Raw genomic sequence first — 22,561 nt, 5'->3', positions numbered from 1 at the left:
TTTTTCTCTTGCTTACATTACTGCTTGCAGTGCAGATGGCGTTGGCGCCGTGCTGGGGTTCACCTGTCCAAATGATCCTGTTTCTCCTGTAGCACGTAACTGAAGTCCCTCGGGAGGACTGGCACAGCGCCCTTTCCAAAGTCCGCTCCTGGGGAGAGCAGACCCAAAATGCAGTTACATACAAAACCTCCCCTGCGAGAGCACCTCTCCTACCCACGCTGCCATCTTCGCAGGCCAAAAAAGTTGTTGGCCAGCATTTTGGGCTCCCCTCCGAGTTTGCAATGTGAGCTGTGGGGAAGGAGGGGGCCGTCAGGGAGCGCACAAGCCGTATGCCTTGCCCAAGAGGTGTATGTACAAAAACCACCCCGACCAGGAGGGAATGGGGACGAAACCCAGGGGCCCAGCATATGTGCTGGGAGCAAGGGTGCTACCAAAGCAGTCCCCAAAAATCCCCAGCAGCGGCCAGAGAGAAGAGCACTCCATGGCTGGGAATGCCGCTGCTGCCGATAATTTCATTTAGTGACAGTATTTGTTCGGTTTTAGCTTTTTCTGGCCACCTAGCTACTATGAACTTTGGTTGCATAAAACAAAACCCAAAGAAAGCCAGTTCGAACTGTATTTGCCGTGCAGGGTGCTAGGTTTTTTAGGACGTATTTCTGGATAACAGACCGAATCCACCCTCCGAGGGAGCAGTAGGGCACAGCAGGACAGATGTGGCCAGGTGATCTCTGAGACCTTGGTTCAGAAATTCCCTGAAACATGTGCCTAAGTCCACCAGTTTGCACCAAAGCTTTTATTGCATATGTGTCAAAGTACAGAATTCAGTCCTCAGAAGGAACGACGATCAGTAGGGAAATGACCTTAAAATGAACATCTACATTGATTCTGCCTGTTTAATGGTCTATCACACTACTTCCCCTGCCCGCGCAGTTACTGAGCTGTGTGGCTGACGGCACGTTGCTGTGCAAAAATCCGTGGGAATGCCCTGTAGAGCTGACAGCCTCCATGGGCTCCGCTTGGGCACTGGAGTAGAATGAGTAAAGCTTTTAGGCTGATACGTTTGTGACATGACAGGAATGTTGTATGAATGACTATACGTCAAAGCCATCTCTGTTTTATCCGTGTGTATATATCCGTGGTATTACAGCCGAGCTTTTCCTTTTTAAGGAATCAGACTTTCAGTCTGACTGATGATGCTGGAATTACAGATCCCAATCTACCCCAAACAATACATTTTCTTGTTATTCTGTAGTTAAGAAGCAGCACCAGGTTTTGCACTAAGTACAGGAACGGGTCAGCATCCTCCAAAGCATGTAATGCACCATCTGTGCTGGATTATTAAAGAAGAAACTGGAATTGCATGTTGCTGGGGATGCAGCAGGAATAACTGGCATTTTCGAGCGCATTTCTAAGCACTGTCCAATTGTTTCGCAATCCTTCCCTGCTAAGGAAGGACACTAGCTGTTTAACTGCAAATATAATCTCTCCAAAACTGTGGGTACAAACTGTAAAACTGTGTTTATTTGTCTGAACCTCTTACCTTTGCTACAGAAAAGAGAGGCATGGTATTTCTTAAATGCTTGTAATGTTCACATCCTTTTTCTTCCAGCTCTCTCCAGGCAAAATGCATCCTGGTGAAGATTTGCACCTTCTCATTTCAGAGCCGCAGTAATTCGTTACCTCTTGCAGGTTTGACAGGGTCTATGTGCTCAGCCCTTTCCACAGGCTGGGCTGTGCAGCAGCAACTGCTCAAAAATAGTTCCGGCTCCAAGAGCCCCCCAGGGCCCATTTCCAAATCCCCCCTCCAGCACCTCCGCTGCCGACAGAACAGCCAAAGCCCATCTGGTGGCACATGCTTTGTCTGAGGGACGCAGCGCACTTGCCTCTTTCAGTCCTGATTGCAGCAGCAACAAAAATCATCTCCAACACAGGAACACTGTGGGCCTTTAATTTTTCATTTAGGAAAATACATAAAAAAGTTAAGCCCTTGCAGAAACACTTGGCCTCATAAAGACAACATCAGTGCTTGAAGAAGTGCTCTGGTCTGTGGCATCTTGTGGAGTGTGTGTCATCGCTGGCTACCTCTGCGCTCACAGCTGGGCAGAAGAGTCAGTAATCGCATTTTGAGTGGCGATAATGGCTGGACACATGCAGGTCGTCTTCGTACACACCCGTGTTCCTGCCCTGTTGCTGTAACAGCAGAGAGCCAGCGCGTACACAGCTAGGACCTGTCTGGCTTTTACACCCATTGTACAGCTGGAGGGGAACACACTTACTTTGTTGCTAGGCTCTAGGTTTTTCAGGTAAACCATGGTACTAAATTGGCTTATAAATAATCTCTGGGAATTCAGGCTCCGAGAGACTCAGTGATATCTTCCTAGCTGCTCCTGGAAGTCAGGGAAGTTAACTTCAGAAGAGTTTTATTCTCTTTAGTTCATCTGGAGAAGCAATAAGAGGATACATTTGTATATTTGCTTCTCTTTTTAGCTCACTTTTACAAAAGCTGTGAAGTTTTTATTCATGCAGTAAATACCCAGACGGTGTGTAAGTGTGCATTCCAGCCTTTGCAGGTTCATAGGAAACCAGAAAGTAGGTGGCCCTTGGCCACAGCGTGGCTTGCCCTGAGTGGTGATGCCAAACAAGTAACAGCTGACATCCATGCCAGCAGGGCCAGGGCTCCCCTTACCCACACACCCGCCATCCAGAGTCTCCTTTGAATCAGTGGGATCCTGCCCTAGAACTGTAACTGCGATTTTTTTAAAAAAAAAAAAAAAAGAAAGAAAAAAAATATATCCCATTCCTAACTGTTTTCTGAACTGGTTTAAATTGGAACAACCCCAGTGACCTACCCCAGGCCTATTACAGGTTAGCTGAAAGCAGTACTTGATCCGCAGGTTTAGTGACTGGACTGAGCCAGACTGCGAATGCTTGGAAATAGTTTAGCTCAGCCACTTAAGAGGAAGTACCTCTTCCTCCTAAAGACAGCGATTTTTTTTTTTTTAAGGCAGATTTTATATAGGCTACGTTGATAATCTATCATCACATTCACCACAAAACACTGCAGCAGTGTGAAGAGAGCAGTGGGTTTGAACCAATAAGTCATTTACAGAAGCAGAAGTCACCGCTGTTGTTATCTCAGACCGTCCTTTGGCACCGGCTGTTTCTTCATCCCAGGCGAGAGCTGGCCCCTGGAGATGAACGGGCTGAGCAGAGCTGTGTGAGCCGTGTTACCCAGGCAGTTTTCATATCAATTCAATGCTGGCTGACCTGGACATTTGATAACTTTCCCGCCATCAGTCACTCCTGTGCAGCCCAGGCCGCAAGTTTTTTGAGTCAAAGGTATTTTAACACGTCTTCTTAAAGTGGAATTGCTTTCCGCATATTTGTGCTATTACACCAGTTCTTTGTTTTCTGTTTGGAAGCTGGATAAATGCAAAGATGTGCCACTTGCTGTATTTTAACTCCCCAGCAGCCAGACCAGTGCTTTTCCTGTGCCAAAGATGAGCAGCCTCATGGCACACTCTGCTCCCCAGCTGACATGAAGTGTGTGGTTTTTACAGAGCCTCATAGGCCCAAATCCAGCAAAGGACGAGATGGGCAAATTGGACTAGTAGTGCAGTTGTAAAAAAAAAAAAAAAATCTGTCACTTGCTGCCTTATCTGACCTAAAATGCATCATTTGTTTTTTGCAATTTATTTTTTGGTTTCACTGCAGCCATGCTGCATTGTGTTGGTGTCCGTGGCCAGCCGCGGAGGGCCCTCACGCTCCCAGGGGACACCCAAGTGACACAAAGCCTGTGGCAGTCACCAACAGCCCTACTCCAACAGGCAAAAGTGCTGGTGCCCATTACATGGGTGGGCGCTGTGTGTACGCATGAGGTGGGTCAGGAACAGGGAGGGTTATTCTCTGGTCCTGTCAAGGGGAGCTGCAACCACGTTGCCACCTGCCTTAACAAGAGCCCTTATCCTACAGGCTGATTTTTGAGGGAGTATGTATGTGACCAACACACTGATTTCCTCAAAGTTTCACTCCCCCCACAGATACAGGGCAGCAAGAGAGGAGTCCCTGGCCAGCCCTGCTGCTGCGGTGGTTTCACGCTATACAAAGGAAATCCAGAGTCTTTGGACCAGGAAAAGAAAATAGGAGCAAATACAATAAATACTCGTAGCTGTGGTGAGAGCCGAGACGGGTGGCGTGGGCTCTGGTTCAGCTCCCGGGACGGTTAGTGCCCATTCTCGAAGGACTGCGAGTGTGCAGGTTGCCCACAAAGCCACCACGTTTGGTCCTGCCGAATCACCGCCTGAAGGCATCTGCTGTTTGCTGGTGACAGTAAAGGTACTGCGAAGGTAACACTAACGGGGCTTTGACATGCAAGGTACGTATCCTGCCTGCAGCACCTGTCCCAGCCTGGATTCCAGCTGCGGTACTTGCAGCCTGCTTGTTAGGTGCGGGCAGGATTGCCGGGGGCAAAAGGAAATGGATGGAGAAAGGCAAGAAATTTTTGTACACCGCAGAGAAGGGGCTGACTAACGGCGTGTGCCCTGCCCGCTGCTCGTAGCGCCGGCTGTGCGTGCTGCCGGCTGGCTGGGGAGGCAAGCACACAGCCAAATTGCTCAAGGATGTGTCATGCTGTTATCGGTGTTGCTAGCGCAGTTACACTGGCCTTATTTTTACTGTCTGGATGTACCATTAAACAAGTTTGATTTTGTTGCCTGATTACAGATGAGTGGTTTGAGCCTCACACATAATTTAGTGCTACCCAGAGACGCCATTAATGACATCTCTGGACAGGGAGAAGCAAGTTGTTTGTTGTGTGTGGATACAGTGTGGTTTTATGCTGGAGCAGGTGGTAGCAACACTTACCTGGCAAAGGGAAACACACGGTTGGGTTTCCCATCCACTTCTTCCACCTTGTGTGTGCTGATCCCACTGATTTACCAACACACAGGAAACCGGACTGCGGAATGCGAGGTAGCAGGGACTGTGTTCATGCTGTCTCCTGGGGGGGGTGAGAAAGAAATCAGAGCTCATACCTAAGAGGCAGCACCCACCAAAGCCCATGTTCACTGTTAAAGTGCTCTTCACACTCCCCAGACACACCCATCTTGAGTTAGTGACTACAATCAGGGTCAGGAGCTAATGGGGATGTTTCACCACTGGGGAATAATAGGTCCTCAAAAAGCCAGAGATAAGAACCCCAGGGGAGACTGCTCAGCGCTGGTTTTTGCCCTGACTGTCATTCTTTTGGCTTTTCATGAAAAGGCATGTTAGTGATACCCAATCACGTAGAAGGTTAAAGGCCATACTTATCCTGCACCAAACACAAACAAAAAGCTTTTTCTGGAAGAGAAAAGCTGATATAAACTGCTATAGAAATGCCAGTTTGAATTCCACTCTCCCTCCCCCCCCAGTTATAATTCCTATGCTATTCCCAAGCTGGAGGATGAGAAATTCAGAAAAGGCAGCAGAAAAAGGGCATTGTCTTCAGCGATAGGCATTATTTATACCTGCACCAAACTAGCAGGAACTGTTCCTAACAGCAGGATCTGTTCACTTGGATCTGCTAACATGCACAGCCACTGCCAGGTGTGCAAAGAGCCTAAGACCAACAGAAATATTGTGATAGGCTATCTTTGTGCCAATGGAAACAGATGGTTTAAATAAATAACCATGTCTCTGCAGTGTTTCTATCCAAACATTGCAGTGGAGACCCTTCAAGTGAAACTAAGCATAAAAAAAAAAAACCAGCCAGCGAAGCTGATCACAGTTATGGTCCCTGTCCGGTCTAGCAGAGCACTCAGAGCAAACAGCAGGCAGACTGCAGGCTAAGTGGGCTGTAAAAAGACTTAGCAAATGAAGGCGGTATTAATGCCATAGTAACGCTTGTCTAAGTAAAATATATTGACTTTTTTTTTTTTTTAAATTAAATTGTTCCCCTTGACTTATGGCTCGTATGAACTTAAAGCTGCTCTTGAAGAAGCATTGTTATTATTTGGTTCCCAAGAATAGAGTTCAGTGCTAAAGCTGGAGAATGATTAGACTGGAAGACTAAGCTGGTGGGGAGAGGGTGGTGCATTAGGGGACATCATTTCAAGCATGCCAGTGTCAGAAATTTCAGCAGTATTTGAAAGGAACAGAAAGGCCGAGGGCTTACAAAATGAACAAAGCGGTACTGATCAAAGGGAATCCGGTGCAGAGATCACAGCGCCTGCTGTAGCAATTGCGGGCGCCTGGGCGCAGCACAGCAAAAGCCTCTTTCTGCCCAGTGAACGCCTGCCTCTTCCTGCCTGGCTGGAGGCTCCCGGGGCCACCCGAGCTGCTGCACTGGACATTGGTAACACCATCACCCTCTCTGAAAAAGCAATAAGCATCTTTAGCCAGATGGTCCTGGAGAGCTGGGCAGGCAGCTGGCCCCAAAGAGCAGCCCCCCATGGCCAGCCGGTCCCTTGGCCAGCCGGTCCCTCGGCTAGCTCACTGTCTCCTGGCCCCACAGCCTGGGGAAATGCCAGATGCTGTGTTCTCCACCAGCTTGCCTGTTTTACTTCCTTGCTACACAGCCAAGCCCCACGTCGCATCCCTTTTCCTGCGGCAGGCCATAAAGGAGTGCTGGACTGGCCAATCTGCCACGTGCCCGTCTGAACCAAACCCAGCGTCAGCTGTGGCTGCTGCCAACCCCAGCACCAGCGTTTCTGTGGAGCCTTCACCCAGGGCTGGCCTGGGCAGGGCTCCTGCTCCCATCCTTCAGGGTAGCTTTAGACTTACAAATGGATGCATTTCTTCCCTTCTTATTTTCTTTCTTTCTTTTCCTTCTCTTTCTTTCTCTTTCTTTCTTTCTTTTTCTTTCTTTCTTTTTCTTTCTTTTCCTTCCTTCCTTCTTTTCTTCCTTTCTTCCTTTTTCTTCCCTTCCTCTCTCTCGTTTTCCTTCCTCTCCTTCCTTTCTTTCTTTTCCTCTTTGCTTTTATTTCCTTCTGTATTTAATTCATCGCCTTCTCGTTTCCCAGACGCATCTTGCTAGTGCAGCTTGTTCAGAAAATGTAGACTTCTGTCATCGCCCTAGTTCCCTGCTCTGACCAGCGCTGACTTGTTAATCCTTGATCAGTGAGGTGATTCGCAAGTTCCTCTGCTTTCTACTTCAGATTTTTTTTTCCCCATGTGCTGCAATTTAAGAGCAAAAATTCTTCTTTCTCATTATCTGCCATCCCGATGACATTACAGAACTAAAGCTCAGTGTGCGCATTCATTTGTGACAAGGACGTTGCTGTAATGTTAACGATTGGCCATTAGTTCTGCAATGTTGTAACGGCTGAAACAAAGCCATGAGCAAGTCAGTTACACAGCAGCATTTCTTCCAGGGACATTACTTCTTGTTATTCATGTAATGGTGCCTAGAAGCCCAGAGCAGATTGGGAAAGCACTGTGCTTGGACACAGTGTGCACGCACTCACCCCCACTGTTCATTGTAGTAATGAGAAAAACCAGCATGCCAAGACGTGAGGGGTGTCCTGACACCCCGCTGCCCAGGTGCCAGGGTACAAGCTGTTACGGTTCCACCTGAAACCAGGGTTAAGGACATTCAAAACTTTAGTTGTTTGGGTCCCATGGTTTGATTCAAATGCAATTGAGAGGCCAGTAAAAGGCATAATGAGAACTCTTTTAAATTCAAAATTAGTCTGAGGGAGCCTGGATCCCAGCTAGACAGGACATCTCTGAAAGATGGGAGCAATGACCAAGGCAGGGGCACAGCAGCCCTTTCTCAACTTTTGTTGGTTTTAATAATTTCTCTTTGCATTTAATATTTTTTCTTTGTGCTTTCCATGTTTTTCATTTACATGCAGAGAGCACCATATTGCCTTGGCCAGGCAGTGCCACCCCTGCTCTGTGGCATCCTCATTTCACCTTCTCTCACAGGAGAAAGCAGTGAGATAAGGAGCCCTTTGGTTTGCCAGACTCTTGGCTTTCACTTGCAAACTCCTTTCCAGCCCATTCCCTGCTAACTATCATCTCGTATCCTGCATTAATCATTGTCATTCTCCATTTCCAACTGGATCATAGTGCCTCCCCACATCCAGTTCTCAAGCATTTGCCTGTGCACGTCCTTCCAGACCTGCGGCAGGTTTCCATAAACATCTGCAAAGCTCCCTCCTTAAAAACTTGCTATGGTACAGAGGCTGTTATCTCTCCTGCTTTTGCTCCTGAGTGTTTTCTCTCAACTCGTCCTCTGCCTTTCATTGTAGCCGAGTTTCGATTGAGCAGTCCCAGGCCAGCACAGATGTGTTGCGAGCACTGTAACTTAGCAGTGAGCCAGGCCTTGAGGTTAAAACTGCTATTGCTGACGGTGGGAAAAGGCACCATTTCCAGGAGCAATGGACATGGTGGTACCCAGCGGTACCAAGGTGCTGATGCACGTGGCACTTTGCAAAAGACATTTGTAAGCTCCTGATCATAGGAATAAAACCTGAACTCTGGTGCTATGAGTGAACAGCACTGAGCAATCAGTTAGGAGCTATGATGGCAAAATGACAGCAGGAAGGGAAAAAATGTATCCCAAACTAGACAGCTAGCTAGTGAGAACTCCCTTAGGATAACTGTTTGAATGGAAGGGATGAGACTGAGCAAACCTCCTCTTATGAGCTGCTGAGAACCAGGCAGACACTAATCCGTGGCCCTGGCCCATCTCTCCTCATTCCCTGGGCTGCAACGATGGCTCCCCTACATTTATTCCCTGCAAAGGTCTCTGTTAGCAATGCTGCACAGCCAGCTCTAGGGTCCCACGAGCAGAGAGAAATACCATGTACCTTGCTGGCTGTAACTGTGAGAGCACTCGCACTGCCCTCGGGAAAGGTGCTGGAGCTTTACTCTCGCCAGGCAAAGTCCCTCTGAGGATGAACTGAACCAAATCTGGCAGCGGCAGCACAGGAAGGGCCTCCCGAAAGCATACTGAAGTCTACAGGGAATTTTCCTCTGAATTAATCAGGCAAACATCAGGATGTCTACACTTTTGTCCACATTATAAACTCTGCTCTCAATTTTTTGACTCTTCTACACAAATCATCTCAGTACTAAGTCTCCTCTCAGATTTTGTTGCAGATTTCCTTCCTTCCTTTTGCCAGGCTCTCTTCAGCCTTGCTAGCCAAATCCCTCCCATGTGCAAGCCCCTGCGAGCCCCCGTGAGCCACACTGGGATCTGGAGGGCAGGATCCGCTCTCGCCTCCAGAGAATCCAGCCTTCCCTCAGAGCTGGAAAGTGGGAGACGAGCAGGGAGCGAGCACACTGAGCTCCTGCAGTCTGCTGAGAAGCTGGGTCTGGGTTTTGTTCTTTCTGGATGCGATGTACCGACATATTCCCAGTTTTATCAAGGTTACATACTGGCTAGTCCCTCTTCATCCTCACTTCACTAGAGTCAGTCAGGGTTTGACTGTTCACTTGCAGCATTTCAACCTTTCTTGGGAAATAAAACTCCAGTCCAAGCACCACATGTATTTCAGGGCAGCTTTACTACTTATCGGGGGGAAAAAAAACCAACACCACCCTACATGAAATGCTCCAGAAAGAATACAGTTGCTTAGGCAGCAGCATGACTGCCTGGAAAGGCTGGTTTCTCAAGTGTGCTTTATTGAGCTAAAAATAAGTTTATTAAAGGAAAACAAAGTCTACATCCAACAAAGATGTGAGAAGGATAATGGCAGAGAGATGAAACTGCAACAAAACAGGAGAAAGCCCCTTTTCCCAGACTGTATGCTGAAACCACAGAAGGGGTGAGGTTCTGCTACTGAGAAATAAAAGGGTTTTAGGAACTGAGTGTTCTATAAAGAATATTCTCTGGAAGCCCTTGACTACAGCAAAGTTCACATTAACAACACAGAATTAAAAGAAAGGGCTACATCATATGAGCCTTACTCATGATGGTACTAAATTCTTATACAATTAATCCTTGTGCTGGGGGCTGTTCCTCTAGCCTGTACTTAAGCAAAAGCTGTCCCGCACTTGCCCTGTGAGGCACATCTAAAATTAGTCACATTGGCTGGCTAAGAGTTGCACAATCTAGCCACAAATTAGCAGATCCAGAGGATGATGCTTGAGATTGTCCGAAAGTTCTTAGTTTCTGCTCAAAAATAAAGCTGGCCTGGAGACTAGAACTTGGCAGAAAAACAAGTGAAACCTCAAAATAGTACGTGGCTGCATGCTCTCAGTACTGCAAGTGCTAGCTAAGTGATTTAATTAGTTTGTGGTAATGAAAAGCAAATTCTTAATACTCTCTCCCCCAGATTTTCATCTTGTCAAATGTTAAGATAATGCATTTTCAAATGCCTGAACTCTTCCTAAACCCTAAATAGTTGGAAGCGTCACAGTAGCAATAATCACAAGGGTCACATCTTCATCAATGCAGGTTGTTCTCTGACACCGCTCAGAGAAATACATGCTGAAAAGCGACGGGAAGAAACAACCTTAGGCCATGGTTCATGGCTGCCATTTCCATTGTGCTCAGTTAGAAAGACCCTTCACGCCCTGAATGCAGCCCCATTTCAGCCCCAAACTGCTTTTCAAAATCAAAGCTTTACATGGAGATGACCCAAACTGGTCAGCCAGTTGACAGCTGTCCAGCAAAAAATACCTGGGGGGGATGTAGGAGGGCAGGGAGACACCCATGAAATGTAAATATAGAGTTCATTTCAGTGAGAGAAACACCCATTGCCTGTCAGCACTGAGCCAGCTCATCCAGCCTTGTTTCCATCAGAAGTAAGGGAGGACACAGCCCTTCCCACCCAGCAACCCTTTTTATTAAAGCCCATCTCCACTTAAAATAAAATGGGAGAAAAAAATAGTTTTCTTTCAAATTTAGCAATCTGCACTTTTCTTTTCCTCTCTCTAGGAGCATCATTCTTATCTTCTGGATGTGTGTTAGACTTTTAGAAAGAAAGTGGGGGAAGAAGGGTTCTTCTCTCCCGAGAGCAATAGCATCTTTGGCTTAAGATGTCCAAGCAAAGATGTTGAGAAAGTAATGCCAAACCATTACAATGGGTTACCCTTTGAAGCCATTCCCTCTGCTGCATTGCTGATTGGATTTCTCATCTCTACATCTGTGTTCAAAAAAACACCTGGAAAACATTCTCAAGGGAAGCATTCATGCCAAAAGAGGACCTGTTTTGTAGCCAGAGCTTCTTGAAATCAATACAAAAAATAAATACCATCGGAACTGTTTTTGAAAGGAGACACACTTAGTATGACAACAATTCCATTTCATTTCTAAGTCTCAGTTCTCTCACTAGCATTCATCTATGACAATAGATTGATGAGGGGTTTTTTGACAAAAACATAAATTCACTGAGATGGTTTTTCTGTTCTGATTGCCCCTTAAGTCCTTGTTATTAGTGGGGAAAAAAGAATTCCCTTTTCTTCTTCACAGAGTACTGGAAATGCAGAAAGTTTCTATTTCTGACCCATACCAAATTTAGCAGAACAGGAAAGAATTTGATTTTTGCTTTCAGGCAACTTATGCTATATAAGTATTTTCATTTATTTGTGCAAGTGGCAGCCTTGTCTTCCGTACTTATGTTTTGTACTTGAAGTTCATAACAAGCAGAGAAGAGAAACTGCTTTAAGTGCCTGCAAACAAATTTTGTGAAATCAATTAACACATTAATGAATTAAAGTGTGTAACCATTTCACATTTCTTCTCCTTGATAATGCCAAACAGTTGAATTTTCATGGTTTGTTATTCCTGTGAGCTTTGCTAATTATTTTTCTTAGATTGTAGTCCCAGGGAATGGCATCAAACAGTGGTTAGGAGGGAAAATACAAAGTAGGGCTTATTCACCGCTCCTATGAGACACGTGGCAAAACCCAGGGACAAGGGGCTCCAGATGGGAACCAACAGACCAAAGCCCTTCCGGGCCCCGATACTGCCCAAAGCATAGGAACAAGGATGCTGCCCAAGAAGGGAGCCGAGGAGCAGGAGGGAAGGAAGGAGGATTGACTTGGGAGAAGAGGCAAAATATCTCTTCAGTGCTCGCCTAATGTATCACTGTCATATTAATGAATTCTACATTGAGTAAGAGGTGAAAAGGGAGAAGGGAACTAAGCACAGGGAGGGATGAGGAATTCCTAATCCAAACCAGCTCTTCCACCTACTCGGCTTCCTAATGACAAGATTGCAAAATATCTGGTGAATCGTATTTCCCTTCATTTTCCATTTGGCTATACAGCCTCCCTCCATGTATCTCACTGCTAGCGGTGAGCAGTGGTGCCAGGAAACCAGACTTAAACAGAAGGTTATTGCTCCATGATTCTTACAGACACGCAGGTTTCAGGTTTGTGGGGGTTTTTTTGTCTTCTCATATTTATGATTTTAAATAAATAAATAAAAAATATTTCGATGATTAGAAAAGAGTTGTTTCCACCTAGATACCCTGATCAAACTCACACAGTGGAGCACCCACGAATGTTGTATTTCAGCTGGAAGTACGATGCAGAGAATCCGGAGGGTTACACGCTCTCTATCATACATATAGAAGTATCATTCTCTCTATGGCATTGAGTAAGATATTTCCAGGAGTCAAGGGCCGAGCAGCTGCAGGGACTTCCAGAATAAGCACATAATGATCTTACAGCAGTAACACACCACCTCTGTCCATCCCAGAGTCAAGAAGCAGAGTGTACACAGGCATAAAAGTGTATGAATTCCTGTCTCCATCCAGGCATTACCCTTAGCTCCCCATTTTTGCTGAGTGTCAAACTGGGAGGGAGCCAGGACGTGATGTGTGCGAGGTAGGAGGTATGGCAGAAAGATGTGTGGGAAAAGGGGAGTGAGAGTGGTGGTCAGTGGTGTTTAATTTCTCCATCTCTGAATAAGACTCTTCTAGTTCTTTTAAATGGTTTGGAAGCTGGGAATGGGGAAGGAGAGACTTCCAATAGCTAGTTGCTAAAAGACGATGACTCAGAAGAACTGTCACTGGGGAATTTTGATTGAAAAATCTGCATGACATAGCAGGTTTCACTCAAAATAACAAGAAGAAAACCAAATACCCTTACAGTATTGCAGCAAACAGGTTAGTAAGCAAGTACATATCTGGTCTAAAAACACTTCCTAAAGCAAAAGCTCTGCAAATGAGACAGACTCGCTCTGTGACAAGGAAAACACCTGCATTTGTCTCGTGGGCCCCCCGACTCTTACAAACCTTCTACTATTTTATGTTCTTTTTAGGATCTTAGATTGCAAAATGAACTTTCAAAGGTTCATATATCAAAATAATAGCAAAAAGAACTTCAGGATTTCATGCCAGAAATAATGATTAAAAGGTCACAATTTGCAACACATCCCATTATTTTGTGGTACTAAGTTCAGCAGGCCAAAAATAAGCACTTTTTTCCTGTCCATGCTGCAGCCATTTCCACTTGCAGTAGTATGAAAAGCTGGAGCATCGGAAAGAAACTGCCCATGTGGCAAATACTAGAGGTTAGCTGTGGGTTGGAGGGACACATTGCCCTTTGCAGCACAGCGGGAGGACAGAAGCAGAGGAGAAGGTAGTAGCAAACAACGCATTTGCCTGGCTGGGAGAGTTGAGGGGTGCAAGCTGTTAATACTGACATGATACAAAAGCCAGAACATAACTACAAAGAACCTGTTGACCACCTGCGGTCACAGCAGGACTGTGCTGAGTGCCTTGGACTCTTGCATCAGCGTTTGGAGCTGCCCAGGTACCTCCACGCAGCATCTAACACAACACGTGTAGCACACCGACTCCCAGCCCTTTACAGCTGCGTGCCCGAGCAGATGATTATCCCCGCCGGCAGCAGAGCCTGACCTGCTTTGGGAAGCGCCGAGCCCTGGGCACGGGGGCCAGTTAGCAGGTGCCGCACGCAGCTTGGGTTTTTGAGTAACACTTCCCACATGGGGAAGGGGGAGGAGAGCTCCCCGCCCCCAGCTATTTCGATCCCAGCTGCAGATAGAGGAGACAGGTTGTACTTTCTCAGGAAACACACTTTGGCAATGAGAGGAAGGGTGTGATCCTGACTTACAAAGCAGGGAGCTGTTCCTGAGCTGTGTAAACAGGGGTAAGGAGCAAGGCACCATCCTTTATTTTAGCAGGGAAACCAAATTAACCTTTCTTACCATTGGCCAGATGGACCTTTCCAGGTGAGCTAACACCTAACTTCTCCCTCTTTTTTGCAGGGGTTTGATATTCAAAGGTTTAGCATAGGTCTACTGTGATACATGTAATACAAAATAAAAATAAAATTGTATACAGTACTTTGAAAGAATTAGTGACAAATGGGATGGACTCAGCAATGCAATGACCAGGGTGCAACAGTTACACATCAGGGAAGAGGCTCCTGGGCTCTCAGCAAGACCAGGTTTGAAGGAGTCTGCAAAAAAAGCCGTTTTTATTTACAGAATGAATTGCAACAACCCCAGGAGCATTCTCATATGCATACAATATAATACAGTATCTAAAAATAGGCCCAATGGGGAGGGAAAGGAACTTAAATGAGACCTAACGCTCCTTTGGCAAGGAGGATCCATCGCGTGTGCAGAGATGTCCTCCTCTCCATTACCCTCTTTGAAAACTAACTTAACATTATGTTCATCTGCTCCACAATTAGCATTTTAGCGTACTAAGAAGAAAAAAAAAGTATTAAAATGTGAGAAATAGTTAATTAAATTTAAATTTAATTCATTAAAAATGAGCTCTGAAGCAAAATTGTGTCAATTACCCCTAACTTCTCAGTAGGCTAAACGCAGAGATAATTGGTGCTCCTGCCAGACAGGCACAAGCCCTTGTGAAAACCTGTGATTAAAGGCCAGATCCCGCCCTTCACTGCCCAGAAGGAAGACTGCGGTAGGAATGCCTTCGCACACACGCAGGCACAGCGGGAGCAGGACAGCAGCAATGCTTACTGCCTCCGCTCAGGAGCAGACATCTCTGGCAGGGTTTGGGGCCCCACAGCCCTGGCAGCCAGCGGGGAGCAAGTGGCAATATTTGCTTTGGCTGAGCAGCCTGGCTGGAGTGCATGGGTGGCCCCACGTTTGCCAGGATACCCCCAAAAAGGAAATCTCATTGTTTCTGTTCAAAATCATTTAGTTCATGCTTCAAAAGAGCAAATATCCAAGAGAGGAAGGTTCTGCTGGAAAAGGCCACGTACATGACCGCAAAGGGTCCACAGTGCATCAGATAAAGCTAACTGAAGATGATTAAAAAGGTACACAGGACTCTCTGGGAGCAGGTTGCAAGGACAGCCGTGAGGTTTTTTTTGTTTTTCTTTTTTACCTTGTATCTGGTTTATATCCCAGAGGCATGGCAGCATCCTGTGTTAGATGTTAGCCATGTTTCCACACGGGTGATAAGGGGACAAGGGCAGATCACAGGTCTGCTTGTGCACACACAAAGATCCTTGCTATGCCCATACAAAAGATGCTTTCCAAGAAAATGAAGGATAGGAAAGGCACTGTGACTTTTTTTCAAAATAAAACCAAAAAGGGACCACCTAGAGAAGAAATTTAAGATCCACTCCAAAGTCCTCAAAACAAGAGGAAGACTTTGGGCTCGCCTTTGGACACATTTAATTTCTCTTTGCAACCCAAGGACTAACAACCCAATTTCACAGCTCTCAAATCTTGCTGATGTACATCTGGCTTTTTAACGGGTGAAATCTGCCATTAGGGAAGGCTGGACTTGCCTCCACTGTCCAGATTTCACAGGCTCCTTTTCCACAGTTTCCTCCCAGTTGCATGCACAATACTACATCTATTGTCAAGGCTCTTATTAATAAAACAGCACTGCTTCAAGGCTGCACAGTGGTGTACCCATCTGAGCTTTTGTTATCTCGAAGTCCCTTAGGGCTCATTAAGGTCTGAATTAGCTGACTGTCCATGGCCCTAATTAGTACTTCAGCGCTCTGGGAAGCAGCCAGGACTTTTTTAACCATTGCTCCTCACCCGTGGCATCAGCTCCCTTCTGTGATTTGGAGTGTGCAATCTGCAACAGCTTTGAAACTAACTGAGATAGATAGGCATTTATCCCCAAGCTGCTCTGCACTGCTTTTAATTGTTATTAATTGCAATGGTCAGCCCTGGAAAGTGCCCAGTGAGGGTGCACTGCAGGACACTTTGGAGATGCAACTTGGATTTGGTTTGTGGGGCTGTTCTCCTGAAGAGCAGAGGGAGGTTATTAGGTACAAACACCTAGTGTGGTGCTTTATGATGGACAGGGTGAATTATGGGAAAGGCTCCCCACAAGGGTATAGCCATATATATATATATATATAGGCCTCAGTCTTGCAAACCTGGAGGAGGAAGTATTTGATCTGTCATTTCTTGTGGGCTTGGTGGAAAACACAAAGGGCCCTGTCACTCTTGCAACTCCACTGCCATTGCTGCAGTTAGGCTGATCTGCACGCACTGGGATATGGACCCTGAGTGCGCAGTTTGGTTGCTTGCTTTGAAGTTGAGCTCAGAAATATTAATTTCACTCTCACTGCAAAATTTTGAAGAAAAATGAAAAAAGATTTAATCTGTGTTGAATATGGAAAATGTTGAGTTTTCAGTACAAGGCAACCTCAAATGTATCAGGGTTTGTGTGTGTGCACGTAAAACAAGTATGTAATTCAGCCTGGGAAACTATTAAAACTGATTAACGACTGGATCTTGTTCTCAGCAAATTGTCGGAGGGCCTTATCAGAAATACCTCACTGCATATCTAAGCCTCTCACTGAAAGAGTAAGCCCAGGAGCCTCCCATGCTTAGAGCTCTATAATGCCTTCTAACAAACCACGTAACATCTCTGTGCCTTGATAGAAAACTGAGGGCAATGCCTCAATTGCGATACAGTTTGGGATCCCCAAACAGCTGCTCCTGTACTGAGATTCCCAAAGTATCACTGTTACTCAACAGGAATTTCTAGGCAAGCTCACTGACCTCCACAGCACCTGGGAGAGCTGGGGGCAGAGGAGTCCTACAAATAAGATGAAAATGTATATCTCTGTTCTCAGTACACTTGACAACCTGGGGACGTGCTGGTTTCCTCAAAAGCACGTGGCATTAATGCAGAGCGCTGAGGAGAGAACTCTGCTGGTGGTGTTCAGGAGGTCTGGGTCACTGATCAGATCCAAAGGGATGACAAGCACCAGGGCGGGAGCTGGGCTTTATACTGAGCCCAGCTCCGAGGCTCTCATCCTACTATGGAAAACCGTTTTGTGCTGCTTGTAATCACAACATCTAGAAACAGCAGCAGCCATGCATGCTCCCTGCCCGTGCTCAGGGGAGGAAAAACCTGCTCATTGAAAACAGCCACCACGGCAATAGCAGAATTGCCCCTGGGAATGCCAAGTTTGATGCGGGAGCTGAGCTGTGGGATCACCTGCACTAGCACCGAGGCAGATGTTGGTCTGATCAACAGCTGAGGAATGGGAGCCAGAGGATCAAACAGTGATTCTAACTGTGGGGTCATCTGTTTGGGTAACTGGCACCATTCGCTCTGACGACAAGATGCTGCAGTGGTCTGTAAGCTGCAGACGGAGCTGTCAGCCTGATGACTGCTTCCTACCGGAGCTGGTGGAAGGACAGCCAAGAACAGGCCCAGGCTGCGCTGCATTTATTAATTTGGATACAAAACCTTTCCAGTCTCGCCTGCATCACTGCTGCAGGCAGTGACCTCATGGCGTACTTGGCAGCCACCCAACAGCACAGATCAGCTTCATTTGCAAACTGTGAATCCAAGTGAAACGATGTGCTTGGGCGCTCCAAGATCAGAGCTATGCTCTGTCCCAAGCTCTTAGCAACCATCAATGAAACAAACAGATCCTCTACTTAAAAGCCTTCCAAGCTTATTCTTAAGAAAAAAGACTTCCCCTTCCCCAATTTCCCTAGAGTGCCATAATCAGAAAGTGATCCAGTTCCAAACCGCACAGAAAAACAGTGGAGCGCTCATGCCTGTCACTGCAATGGACAAAGCATGCCTTGCTGAGCATCAGTCCTGCACTGCCAGACTGGTGAGATTATCAGAAAAATATTCCAGATGTCCTCCATAAATTTAAGAAAAGCCCTGCCGCAAATACTATCTCAGGAGGAGTAAAGCTGGCCCAAACTTGCATTTATTTTCTTCCTGACACAACTTTGTCACACCAGAGAGATGGCAAGCTGAACTTTCAGGAAGTCTGGTGCGACTTCGACGCTGCTTACCCGTCCAAGATGACCTTCAGGTCCTGCTGGGTTCATAAAGTTCACTGAGAAGTCACAGTAGCTTTTATTCAATACCAGAAACAAGTATGAACAGAAACCTACATCTTCAGTCCCACTTTCTACAGCAGCATTGAGAAATGTTAGGAAATGATCCAGGACCAGAACTTGGCTTCTCTTGGCTCTAATACCAGGGTGAAGAAAGCCATATAAAGCAGAGATGCAGACTTTCTCCTGTCAATGCTTATACTCCTGCCAGCAGGTACATTAACATGATCTCTGCAGATCTCTGTTAAAAAGAAAATATAAGTGTATTTACTTTTGAAAATAGCCTTGGAGTCAAAGCTTTGTGTTCTGTAGAGGACATATCTACGTAGCCCTGGATTCTCCAAGCAGAACATCAGATCCCTTTGCTATGCATCTTATGGCGTCCATCCCATTTGCCTGGCAATCTATCTCTTGCTTTTTCGCTCATTGGCAGTGGATAGCTGAAGATGGGAGCACTACTATGTAATGCAAATTCTTTATGTCTGTCTCTGTTAACCCACACCTTTGGTTCATGAACTCGCTGTCTCTTACAGCAACTCCCCAAGACAGGAACAGATTTTTAGTGCAGTGCTTGCAGGACTTCATGAGGACGGGCCCAGTCTGCAACTGCGGGCGTCATGGCATTAGCAGAGGTCAGAACAGATTTTGGACGCAGCTCGCAGTGGATGCAGTCATGGGCTCACATTATGATTATAATAGGCCTTCTGCAATCAGGCCAGCTTATGGCTTTAGGCTTCCCACTTGAAATTAAGTTAAAAATAGTTGGCCTTTGTTTTACTGAAAGCTTGGGCAGTGGTGACCTTTTGCATTTGTTAAGCATCTCCTGCGATGTGCCCCTTAACATTTAGAAGATGTGGCTCTCAACTGCAACGAGCTGCTCTCACTCTGCTCTCTACACTCTGACGGTTTTAGCTTGCGGTACTTTTCTTTAGGACCAGCCCTGCTGTGGAGCATCAAGTAGTTTGTACAGACTTTGGCGAGATCAAGCCATGCAGTCAGCAGGGAAAACCTCCTCCGGCATTTCCAGCACATGCGGGTCTGGGCACGGCACCCTTGCTGCCCCTGCACTATTCTCGACACCAGAAGTTGAGTTTTGCTCCCACTGCCTCCTTAGAGACTTGGTTTTCCATCTTCTTCTGCAATGCAGAGTTCCCATGCATCCTTGTAGCTCCATTAGGGATAAGCTGAGGCTCACACACTGTCTGAAGAAATGTGTTTCTTTCCATGCTTTGTACTCAGCAGAGGTGGGTAATGTATGGTTACACCCAGGACAGGCACCTAAACAAAGAACTATAGACACCCCTCAATCCCTGCTGTAAGGTTCACCCTTGTCCACCCAACGCCCATCCCTCAGCAAGGATGTTTAGCTTCCCTGAGCCATCTTATTTGTGATCAAATGTGCTGCAGAACAGTTCACACAATTTTTATGGCAGGTTGAATCCAAACGATTCTGTATTTTTAAATTGTTAAAAAAAAATAAAGAATCACATCCTGTCCTTGAATGTGAACCTGACAACAACAGTAGTGGAAAAATATCAACAAGTTAAGATAAATCCTTTCAAAGAAACAAGAGTCATTTCAGTATTTGGAACAAGCACAGAAATAATTTTCTGTGGAAGAAAATGGACACTAATATTTACTGTCATTGGTGCACACGAATTTCCTCAGTTACTCATAGTGCATGCCAGGCATAAGACAGCAAACAGCATGGATCACAAAAGCATTTCTAGCATAACGTCTCTGAAGAAAGATCTTCAATTTTTTCACTGTTAAGTACTGAGAAAATATAAAAAATGACAATGTATCTACTAGAGAAAGTAAGTGGAACATGATACCAGCAAAAGACACTCAATTGTGAAAACAAAAGTTACTAAATTAATTTTGTAATGTAATAGAGCTGTTTTCCAAGAATCAGTGACAACTATATCTTAGGACAAAGGTTAATGCATTACAAAGAATTTACTTTTCTTCCAGCACAGTAAATAATTACAGATGTGGTTGAAAGGACATATTTTTCTCTGTGGTCACCAATGCCTCGAACCATGGAAATGGTTTCCAGTAAGTGGTTGGTACTGCGCAGCTGAACGAGGAACAGTGCACTGTCTCCCATGAGGCCCCCAAGCACGTGGAACCACAAGGACCTGCCAAGCTGCAGATGAAGTCCCTCCACGAGAGTCAGGGTTACGCAGGACATCCTCACCAGCAGCTGCTGGTCAGCCTTTGGTTTGGGGGAAACCAGATGGCATTGTCCCACCTGACAGCCATCTCTGTGCTCTTCTGTTGAAAGAAAGACTCACAAGAGGTTTCCCAGACACCTGAAGACCACCATAGGGGGATGACTCTTCCCAGTCAGGATGACAAAGGGGGAGAAGATAGGGAGCCTCCATCCTTACTAGCTATCCAAACAAGCTTCTGAACCTTGAAAGGAGAACTGTGCCATACAGCTTATGCCAAAGCATAGAACAACACATGGATTGCAAGAAAAGTCACACACAAGAAAGCAAATCAGAGCAAGTTGGACCAGATGACAACTGAATATGAAGGCCAAAGCATGAAGAAACGATGTACAAAGTTGTATAAAAACACATGGCAATGCCTGCAAAGGGCAATCCCTGGGAGGTCCCATCACATGCAGCAGAGGGCAGTGGCCTTCAACACAGAGGGGACATCCACTCCCTGCAAGGGACACATTTTCATAGGGAGACGGATGTAAAGCCAGGTTTGGTCTCCAGCCCTTCACACACATTTGAGGCAGACAGCTTCCCTTCAAGTATCAACTACAAAGCACGGAGCCCTTCAGTTCATTGCCCTGTTAGTGAAGATCTCACTCTGTTTTTTAAGCCAATATCATGATCTTTCGAGAAAACAGTGAAACGGCTGCTCTGGGAATGCTTGGGGTGGAAACTACTGCTTTAAAAAACAAATGTTGCGACAAACCTCAGCGCCCGACGCACACCACAAATCTGCCACTCTCTATTAAAATAGCAAGCAGTATTAACTATTTTCTTCATCCTTGGTTGCCTACCGTAACAACTAGATTATACAAATCAGTCACTGAAACAATGAATCTCCTGTAGCAAATACATATAAAGGACTCATAAGCGGGGGGGGGGGATCTCTTTAAATACATCCTCTGAAAAATGTTCAGCTTGCCTTGCAGTTCCTTAAGTACAGAGCACAAAAGATAAATATTTAATTGTGCTCCTAACAAAACCCCTTCTTTCTACTTAATCTTTTTTGTTCTATCCACATCTATTTGCAGTTTACAATGGTTTACTTATGTTATTGCTATACCTGCCTTTCTATGAGCATATATTGCCTATAGCCTTGGTAATTCTTGAACTCTCAGCACACTTTAATTCCTACAACAGGACACAAGGATTTTTTCAAAGTCACTCAGGGACTGCTAAACAGATTGATTTTTCTTTCATTTCCAAGGGTGACTGGTAAACACTCAATCTGCTGTCTTTTGGCTGGATTTGGAAGAATTTTCTGATCCAAAAATCTTAAACCATTACTGGCTGAAAGAAATTCTTCTCAGAATTTTTATTCCTGTTGGTCATTTTGCAGGAATAAAAGCCATGCTCCCTCCTACTCCTGCACGAAATTCTGTGCTGAGCTGACCATGTGAAGAGCAGTCACCATGCTGTGGTCAGCGAGGTTGTTTCTAATTGACAGCTGTTTAATTATGATCAGAAACTAGTACATTATAATACATTATTAAAATGGTAATACTGCATTCTGAACACCTAAGTGGCTTGTCATGCAGTCTCTAGAGACTTCTTTTGATCACATGCTGCCTACGTGTGTTTATACACAGTTTAGCTCATGTAGCAACAGACTGAATATTTTTTTTTTGTTACTGTTGGCCACATTCTTTTCTTGGAATACGTCCCTCTTGTGTGGATTAACCTAAAACTTAGAATCATGGCAGGTCTTTTCATTTTTATCATGCCTTCACTTTCCCTCTGCCATTTTCTCAGCAAAACACACTAGGAACAAAGCTTTACTGAAAGGATGGTTTGTTTTGCTCCAAGTGGATATGACAGTCATTCAGTTTGTCGTTAATAAAGGTGGTTTTACACATCTCACTGCACTTCTTTTCAAAGAGGGGTAGCTATGGTTACAGCTGTATGGTAATGGTCATTTCAAGTTAGGACTGCTAACTGCAAGTCCCCTTCCTCCAAAACATCCCAGCTTTCTCATTTCAACAGCACCTCTCTTGACTTTGCTGTTTAGAGAAGACAAAACCACAAAGAAAACCTCTTTCTTCTCTTTGGCCTTCGCTGTGATCCACCACTGATAGGCAGCATTGCATTCTATGATGCTGCAGTTTTTCAT

The 22,561-nt window shown here is 45.5% G+C and overlaps 1 long non-coding RNA gene across 5 annotated transcripts in view; it reads right to left on the bottom strand.

Moving 5' to 3' along the window:
* Nucleotides 1–22,561, bottom strand: part of LOC142603392 (uncharacterized) — a 103,485-nt gene that overhangs the window by 29,671 nt on the left and 51,253 nt on the right. For 4 of the 5 annotated variants that reach the window (XR_012837318.1, XR_012837314.1, XR_012837316.1 and 1 more), the window contains 2 exons: nt 4,864–4,999; nt 17–148 (listed from right to left, as the gene is read on the bottom strand). This is a non-coding gene — a long non-coding RNA (uncharacterized LOC142603392). The remainder of the gene's footprint in view (nt 1–16; nt 149–4,863; nt 5,000–22,561) is intronic. The other variant, XR_012837317.1, reaches the window with a different exon arrangement.

The sequence above is a fragment of the Balearica regulorum genome, chromosome 11 (assembly GCF_011004875.1).
Source record: "Balearica regulorum gibbericeps isolate bBalReg1 chromosome 11, bBalReg1.pri, whole genome shotgun sequence".
Taxonomy (NCBI): Eukaryota; Metazoa; Chordata; class Aves; order Gruiformes; family Gruidae; genus Balearica; species Balearica regulorum.
Note: the sequence above shows the minus strand (reverse complement) of the source record. Positions and strands in the feature narration are given on the sequence as shown.